Source organism: Cnephaeus nilssonii, assembly GCF_951640355.1.
Source record: "Cnephaeus nilssonii genome assembly, chromosome: 20".
Taxonomy (NCBI): domain Eukaryota; kingdom Metazoa; phylum Chordata; class Mammalia; order Chiroptera; family Vespertilionidae; genus Cnephaeus; species Cnephaeus nilssonii.
Genome location: NC_137091.1, coordinates 20,707,418 through 20,716,332, shown reverse-complemented (window position 1 = coordinate 20,716,332; position 8,915 = coordinate 20,707,418).

Here is an 8,915-nt window from a genome sequence, read left to right as displayed (position 1 = left end):
CAGCTCCTGGTGTCTTTTGTCTCTAACTGTCAGAGGCAGGAACATGATTGTCTCTTGGGAGAAGGCTATGATCCCAGCCTGGTAGATTTCTCCATTTCATGCAGTACAAGGTCTGAGTTACACAGTTACCCTGGATCTGAAGTAAACATATTATTTAAATTGATGAGCTAGTTGAAGCTTTAGCTAGCAATTCTATTTTACTGTTGCTAATAGGGAGCTGTGTATTTGCCTCTATTTCCCAGACTCCCTTTGTCTGCTAGCTTCCTATTAGTTTCTTTGAATGCAGGAGACTAATGTGGGAGAATACAAGAAGAAAGCTTTTCTGGTGGTGGCAGCAGCATTGGGCAAGTATGGGCTCCTGGGTTCTTGCTCAGGACAGTTCTGGCTACTTATCTTAGCTTCTTTGTTCTGTTTAGCTCAGGAATTTCTATTGCCATAAATGATGGCATTTAAGGATTAGACTGGAAAGGCTGAAAATGTTTTTCAGCTGAATAGCAAATGGAGTTTACCAGATTCCAGGAGGACTGAATCCATAGGTAAAGTTTACTGTTGTCATGGAACCTGGTGTTCCTTCAGAAAATGACAGAAGTAAACCCCAAATCACACACACAAAAAAAAAAAAAATACTGTTAATTGGTAATAATTTCTACTGTTTATCCCTTAATAGTTTATAAAGCCCTTTCCCAATATATTAATTTTTAAGCAATGTTATAAAATAAGTATTATTCTAATTTACAGGGGAAGAAATAGGTTAAAATATTAAAGGAAAATGACATTTAGGCATTTAATTTTACATATCCTAGTCTTCCCACTCCCACTTTATACTTTCTATTACTGTTAGCCAAGGAGGAATTGGGAAACCTGGATAAAAGCTCACTTTCATTTTTTTTTTTTTATTTCTCTGTCTCCAGAATAGCCTGGGATAATTTCCCATAACTTCTACATTTAAAATGAAAATAGTCTGCCTGGCCTGTGTGGCTCATGAACCAAGAGGTATCTGGTTCACTTCCCGGTCAGGTCACATGCCTGGGGTGCGGACTTGATCCCCGGTAGGGGGCAAGCAGGAAGCAGCTGATCCATGATGATGTTTCTATCTCTCCCTTTCTCTCTTAAAAATCAATAAAAACATACTTAAAAATGATAATAATGAAATGAAAATAGCCTGGCTGAAGTGGCTTAGTTTGTTGAGCATCACCGCTTGCACTGAAAGATTGCTAGTTCAATTCCTGGTCAGGGTACATTGAGGTTGTGGGTTCAATCCCTGGTTGGGACTTGTACAGAAGGCAATCAATTGATGTTTCTTTCCCTCTCTGTTTCTCTATCCTTCCTCTCTCTAAGCATGTCCTTGGGTGAGAATTTAAAAAATAAAGCAGGCAGCCATGCAAGTTATTGTGACATTTTATTTTATTTTAATATTTTTTTATTGTTTAAAGTATTACATGTAGTAGTACATATATCTCCTTTTTTTTCCCCCATTGACCTTCCCCCAGCCTCCTCTACCCCCTGTCACATGCCCTCATCCCACCCCACTAGTGTTTGTGTCCATTTATTGTGCTTATATGCATGCATACAAGTTCTTTGGTTGATCTCTTCCCCCAACACTCCCCTGCTTTCCCACTGTAATTTGACAGTCTATTCTGTGCTTTACTGCCTCTGTATTTATCTTTTTGTTTATTAGGTTATAATGTTCTTTATTTTCCATAAATAAGTGAGATCATGTGGTATTTTTCTTTCATTGCCTGGCTTATTTTACTTAACATAATGCTCTCCAGGTCCATCCATGCTGCTGTAAATGGTAAGAATTCCTTCTTGCCAAAACCGGTTTGGCTCAGTGGATAGAGTGTCGGCCTGCGGACTCAAGGGTCCCAGGTTCGATTCCGGTCAAGGGCATGTACCTTGGTTGCGGGCACATCCCCAGTAGGGGGTGTGCAAGAGGCAGCTGATCGATGTTTCTCTCTCATCGATGTTTCTAACTCTCTATCCCTCTCTCTTCCTCTCTGTAAAAAAATCAATAAAAATATATTTTTTTAAAAAAAGAATTCCTTCTTTTTTATAGCAGCATAATATCATTATTGTGACTCTTAACACTCTTCCAAATGCCCTCATTTGTCTTGGGTTTCTGGGTAGTGAGCCTGGGAACATTACTCTTCAATGGAAGAGTCTATGACATGGGCTAGAACTACCTGTTTAAGGCTCATCACAGATCAGGTGAAGAGGTGGAACTGCTCTGGCTTGTTCCCAGATCCATGGAAACTATGGAGTAGCTTGGTAACCCAATTGTGTGGAGAAATAAATCTTTGTGATCATGAAAATAAAATATGTCTCAGATCTCCAACTGTGGGGAATGTAACTGACCAATGTCCCAGCTGCTGTGCTCTGAAATCCATTGTGTTCACTCTGAGGCCACACTCACCAAGCCTTACTCCCAAGCAATGACTGAATGTGGCAGAGAAGTTAAAGCAGACTTATTCCTGGAAAGCTCTCCTCTTAATAGTCCTCCATAGCTAATCCTGTCTGAAGATTGCTTTTACAGGACCCAAGTGAACCCACCAGAAGGCAAATAGTGGAGTAGATAATGAAACCCAGACAGTCTAGGCTGGTTTTCCTAACCACAGTGCTATCTCCAAGGCAGAAAATACATAGGAAGTGCTCAGAAAATAGTCTATAATAATAAAAGCATAATATGCTAATTAGACCGGATGTCCTGGGATGACATGGCTGCAAGGGAGGGATCCAGGCAGCTGCCGTGGCTGCAAGAGCCTTACTCTTGTATGAATTTCGTGCATCGGGCCTCTAGTCCTATATAATAAAAGGCTAATATGCAAATTGACCAAACAGTGGAAAAACCAGTCCCTATGATGCGCACAGACCACCAGGGGTAAGATGCTCAACACAGGAACTACCCCGTGGTGGTCAGTGCACTCCCACAGGGGGAGCACCTCTCGGCCAGAAGCCGGGCTCGTGGCTGGCGAGTGCAGTGGCAGTGGCGGGAGAGGCCAGTGGTGAGTGGCACTAAGCTGTCAGTTGGACATCCCCCGAGGGCTCCCAGACTGCAAGAGGGCGTAGGCCGGCTGAGGCCCCTCCCCACCCCAAGCTCATAAGTTTTGTGCACCGGGCCTCTAGTTATTAAATAAGTGAATATAAATTATTAAATGAATATAAAAATGACATGTTGATAAAGGGTAAATTTTCCCAGGGAGGCTTCAAAAAGTTGAGAATTCTGAGATAAGCAGTAAAGGTAAATAATTTTAGGATGAAAGTGTTAGAACTTCATGGGGCAATGTTATTTACAGTTTATCGTTTCTTTTTAAAATAAAGCATGGGGACGCCGAAACCGGTTTGGCTCAGTGGATAGAGCGTCGGTCTGTGGACTGAGGGGTCCCAGGTTCAATTCCGGTCAAGGGCATGTACCTTGGTTGCGGGCACATCCCCGGTAGTGGGTGTGCAGGAGGCAGCTGGTCGATGTTTCTCTCTCATCAATGTTTCTGGCTCTCTATCCCTCTCCCTTCCTCTCTGTAAAAAAAATCAATAAAATATATTTTTTAAAAATAAAAATAAAATAAAGCATGGGTTTTTAATGTTTTTATCTTTTTGTTGAATTTTAGGAGCTCTTTATATATTCTGGACATTAACTTTTTATCAAATATATTAGAGGCTCAGTGCATGAATTCATGCACAGATGGGGCAGATTGGGGCAGATTGGGGCTGGGCCTGTTGGGAAGAGTAGATGCTGGGGGGTTGGCCGGCCAGGCTGGCTGTGGGGAGGGGCCACAGGCGATTGGCCGGTGGGCCCCGCCCCCAATTGGTGTTGGGGGGATAATTGGGGGTGGGGATGGCCATGGGGAGGGGCTGTGGGTGGTGGGCCAGCCAGCCCCGCCCCTGAATGGGGTAGAGAGGGGTGCCGATCAGGGGCCAGTGGCCTGGGGGAGGGGCCATGGATGGTTGGCCAGCTGGCCCTGCCCCTTGATCAGGGTGAGGGGGGCTGATCTGGAGTGGAGCCAGGTGGGGGGAGGGGCTGCAGGAGGTTGGCCAGCCAGCCCTACCCCCTATTGGGGTAGAGGGGTGCGATCAGGGGCAGGCCGGTGCGGGAAGGGGCTGTGGGCCTATTGAGGTGGGGCGGGCTGATTGGGGGTGCAGTTGGCCGGCCAGGGTGGAAGGGAGGGAGCATTTGGCCAACAGGCCCCACTCTTGATCGGGGTGGGAGAGTCCAATCAGAGGCAGGTCAGCAGGGGGGAGGGGCTGCAAGGTTGGCCGCTGGCCCCTCCCCCTGATCAGCCAGTTCGCTGGCCACATTGGGGGTCATAGCAACCAGTTGTTAGGTCGTTATGGCTGTTACAGTAGCTGCCTTTTTAATATATATAGACTAGTGGCCCGGTGCACAAAATTCATGCATGGGGGGGGGCCGTCCCTCAGCCCAGCCTGCACCCTCTCGCAATCTGGGACCACTGGCTCCTAACTGCTCACTTGCCTGCCTGCCTGCCTGATCACCCCTAACCTCTCTGCCTGCCTGCCTGATCACCCCAAACTGCTTGACTGATCTCGCCCCCAACTGCCCTACTCTGCCGGCCTATCCCTTAATGGCCTCTGCCTTGGCCCCTACCACCATGGCTTTGTCCAGAAAGAAGTCAGACGTCGGAAGATGGCCGGTTGACCCAGTCTAATTAGCATATTACCCTTTTAGTAGTATAGATAGATTATATAAGATAGGATTGCTTAAATGTGTGTGGGAGGATAGCCTTTTTCATCAGGAGGAGATGCTCTTGGCAGACAAAAACACATAATCCCTATTTCTGGGCTGATAGCCAGCCATATGCACTATACTGCCAAACTGGTCATTAAAAAATTGAACCACTTTCTTACACCTTACACCAAACAGCTGTTGCCCTTAAAACCCCTCCTCAATCCCCACCTAAGGTTCTGCCTTTCGCAGTTCATCCAGATTAGGCTCTGATTGGTTGGTTTCTATGCCAGCCAGTGTCAAAAGCTCCTCCTCCTAGGTGGCCATTGGCTCCTCCCACTTCACCCAGATTAGGTTCTGATTGGTCAGTTTCTATGCCAGTCAGCATCAAAAGCTCCACCTCCTAGGCAGCCATTGGCTCCTCGCACTTCACCCAGATTTGGTTCTGATTGATCGGTTTTTACGCCAGTCAGCATCTCTGGGCCTATCAATGGGCCTGATCAGAGAGGCGAGGTTGATCAGCAGCCCCAGCAGAGGCCCTAGAGAAAGAGAAGCGAGGCTGCTGGCCAGGCCCCAAGAGAAAGAGAGAGGCAAGGGGTGATCAACAGCTGCCATGGAGGCTACGGATCAGACCGTTTCTTTCTCCAGGCCTCTCTTCAGGCCTGATCTGCAACCCTCTCGGCAGTCAGTGCTGGGTCAGCACCCGCAGTGGCGGGCAGTCAGTGCTGGGTCGCTGCAACCCAGCACTGACTTCCAGTTGGTTGAGCCTTTGGTTGTTTTGGATGTTACAGACTCTGGGTTTTTATATATTAGGATATATTTTCCCTCATTCTGTGGTTTGCATTTCTATTCTATCGATATTGTGTTTTGATGCATAAAAGTTTAAATTTTGATGAAGTCCAATTTATCTATTTTTTTCTTTTGTTGCCTAATTGTCTTACAGTTCTCACCACTAGGTCTTTGATCCTTTTTCAGTTAATATTTGTTTATAAAGTGAGTTAAAAGTCCAACTTCATTTTTTTGCATGTGGGTACTGTCTTCCCAACATCATTTGTCAAAGAAACTGTCTTTTTACTTAAATCGTCTTGGCACCCTTATCGAGAATCATTTGTACATGTGAGTGTTTCTTTCTGGGCATTCTATTCTATCCCATTGGTCTGTATGTCTTTCTGCCAGTACTATACTGTTTTGATTACTATTACTTTCTAGTATATTTTCAAATCAGAAAGTGGGTACCCTCATTTTTGTTCATTTATTTATGAGACTTTTGGCTATTTTGGACCTCTTAACCTTTTGCACTTGGATGTCGAGTGTGACTCGACACGGTTAGCATCGGTAGCAGCTCTTTTTATACTCTTTGAGTGTATCAATAATTTAAAATATAAAAAAAATCCAAATAAATAAATTTGTATGAAAAGAAACTCCAGTTTTTTATTCTACTGCCGCGCTTTGTAAAATCTGGGGTATTTAAAAAATTAAATCCCGAGTAGAATAAAGGAATCGAGAAAAAAGCAAGCGAGTGCAAAGGGTTAAGATTTCAAATGAATTTTATGATGGGTTTTCCTATTACAAAAAATATAATTGGGATTTTGATAGGGATTACACTGGATTTGTAGATTGCTTTTGGAACTATTCATAACTTAACAATATTAAAGTCTTTCAGTTTACAAAGGTGTCATGTTTTTCTACTTAATTATGTCTTTCATTTCAGCAGTGTTTTTCCTTAATATGTTTTTTATAGATTTTTGAAAGAGAGGAAGGGAGAGGGAGAGAGAGAGAAACATTGATCAGTTGTTGCCTCCTGCACGCACCCCAACCAAGCATGGAACCCACAATCTGGATATGTGCCCTGAATGGGAATTGAACCTGTGATCTTTTAGTGCATGGTATAACACTCAACCAACTGAACCACACTGGCCAGGGCCATCAATGTTTTGTAGTATTGTGTACAAGTCTTTTGCCTCCTTTGTTACATTTATTCCTAAGTATTTTGTTCTCTTTTTTAAAAAATATATTGTTACTGATTTCAGAGAAGGAGAGAGAGATAGAAACATCAATGAGAGAGAATCATTGATACCCCCCACTGGGGATCAAGCCCACAACCTGGGCATGTGCCCTGACTGGGAATTGAACTGTGACCTCCTGGTTCATAGTTTGATGCTCAACCACTGAACCATGCTGGCTGGGCAGTATTTTGTTCTTTTTGATAGAATTGTTTCCTTAATTTTGTTTCAGATTATTCACTGCAGTGTATAGAAATGTCTTCATACACTGGATAAAAGATGCTTGCTAGGAGTCTGTATTATGTAACCTTCATGTGACAGTGTTGTCTGGCCCCTGGCCAGGGGCTCCTGACTCAGACATTTCCTCCAGAGGAGAAGAGAGCTAGTGATTTCCACCACTCACCCGGAGGGGGAGGGAAGAACAAAGGCCTCTTCATGTCACTTTTAAAAAAATTGATCCAGCCCTGGCCGTTTTGGCTCAGTGGATGGAGCATTGGCTTGAGGACTGAGGGGTCCCAGGTTCAATTCTGGCCAAGGGCACATGCTCGGGTTGTGGGCTCAATCCCCAGTAGGGGGTGTGCAGAAGGCAGCTGATCAATGATTCTCTCATCATTGATGTTTCTCTCCCTTTTTCTCTGAAATCAATAAATATATATATATATATTTTTAAAATTTGATCCATTGGTGAAATAAGCCAGTCTGAGAAAGACAAATATCACATGATCTCACTTATATTTGTGGAATCTAATGAACAAAATGAATTGATCAACAAAATAAGACTCAAAGCATGGAGGCATGGAACAGGCTGACATATCTTTTTTTTTTTTTAATTTCTTTATTGATTAAGGTGTCACATATTTGTCCTCATCCCCCCATTCCCATCCCACACCCCTCCCCATGGATGCCCCAACCCCCTGTTGAACTTAACCATTGGTTAGGCTCTTATGCATGCACACAAGACCTTTGGTTGATCTCTCCCTTCTCCCCCCACCCTCCCCTATCCTCCCTCTGAGGCCCGATAGTCCGATCGATGCCTCCTTGTTTCTGGTTCTGTTCTTGTTCATCAGTCCATGTTGTTCATCATTTCCCCTAGATGAGCGAAATCATGTGTCACTAGAGATATACTTATAAGAATTGAATGTGCGACGAGCAATAATAGTTATGCTGACAGGCAAATGAATCAGTCTGTAGTGACTTTCTTTCTGGACCAACAGTTCTTTTGAGACCCAATATCAATGTCCACCAGTTCCTTATGAGTACATGTCGGCACTGACCCCTCAGCTCTGGATGGTGGACAAATGGTGGTAATGCAGGTCCGACTCCCTCTGGTTTGGTCTCGGCCGGACCCAGGGGCACGGCTTCACCCGGATCCAGGGGCCCACGGCCTCACCCGGACCCGGGGCCAGGCTCACCCGGATCCAGGGGCCCACGGCCTCACCCGGACCCGGGGCCAGGCTCACCCGGATCCAGGGGCCCACGGCCTCACCCGGACCCGGGACCCAGGCTCACCCGGATCCAGGGGCCCACGGCCTCACCCCGACCCGGGGGCAGGCTCACCCGGATCCAGGGGCCCACGGCCTCAGGCTGACATATCTTGATGTGGGGTTGGGGAGATGAGAAGAGATAAACCAAAGAACTTATATACTTATATCCATATCCCATGGACATGGGCAATAGGGTAGTGAAGACCTGGAGGTGGATGGGTAGGGGATGGGAAGAGGGGGGTAAAGAGAGGAAATGGGAGAGATTTGTAATACTGTCAACAATAAAAATATATTTTAAAAGTATTTTAAGTAAATAGCCCTAGCTGGTTTGGCTCAGTGGATAGAGCATCGACCTGTGGACCAAAGGGTCCCAGGTTCGATTCCGGTCAAGGCCACATGCCCAGAGTTGCAAGCTCCATCCCCAGTAGGGGGAGTGCAGGAGGTAGCCAATCAATGATTCTCTCTCATCATTGATGTTTCTATCCCTTTCCCTTCCTCTCTGAAATCAATGAAAATATATTAAAAATATATATATTTTAAGTAAAAATAATTTCATTTTATTTATTATTTTTAAAAAATATATTTTATTGAATTTTTACAGAGAGGAAGGGAGAGGGATAGAGAGTTAGAAACATTAATGAGAGAGAAACATTGATCAGCTGCCTCCTGCACACCCCCTACTGGGGATGTGCCCGCAACCCAGGTACATGCCCTTGACCGGAATCGAACATGGGACCCTTCAGTCCGCAG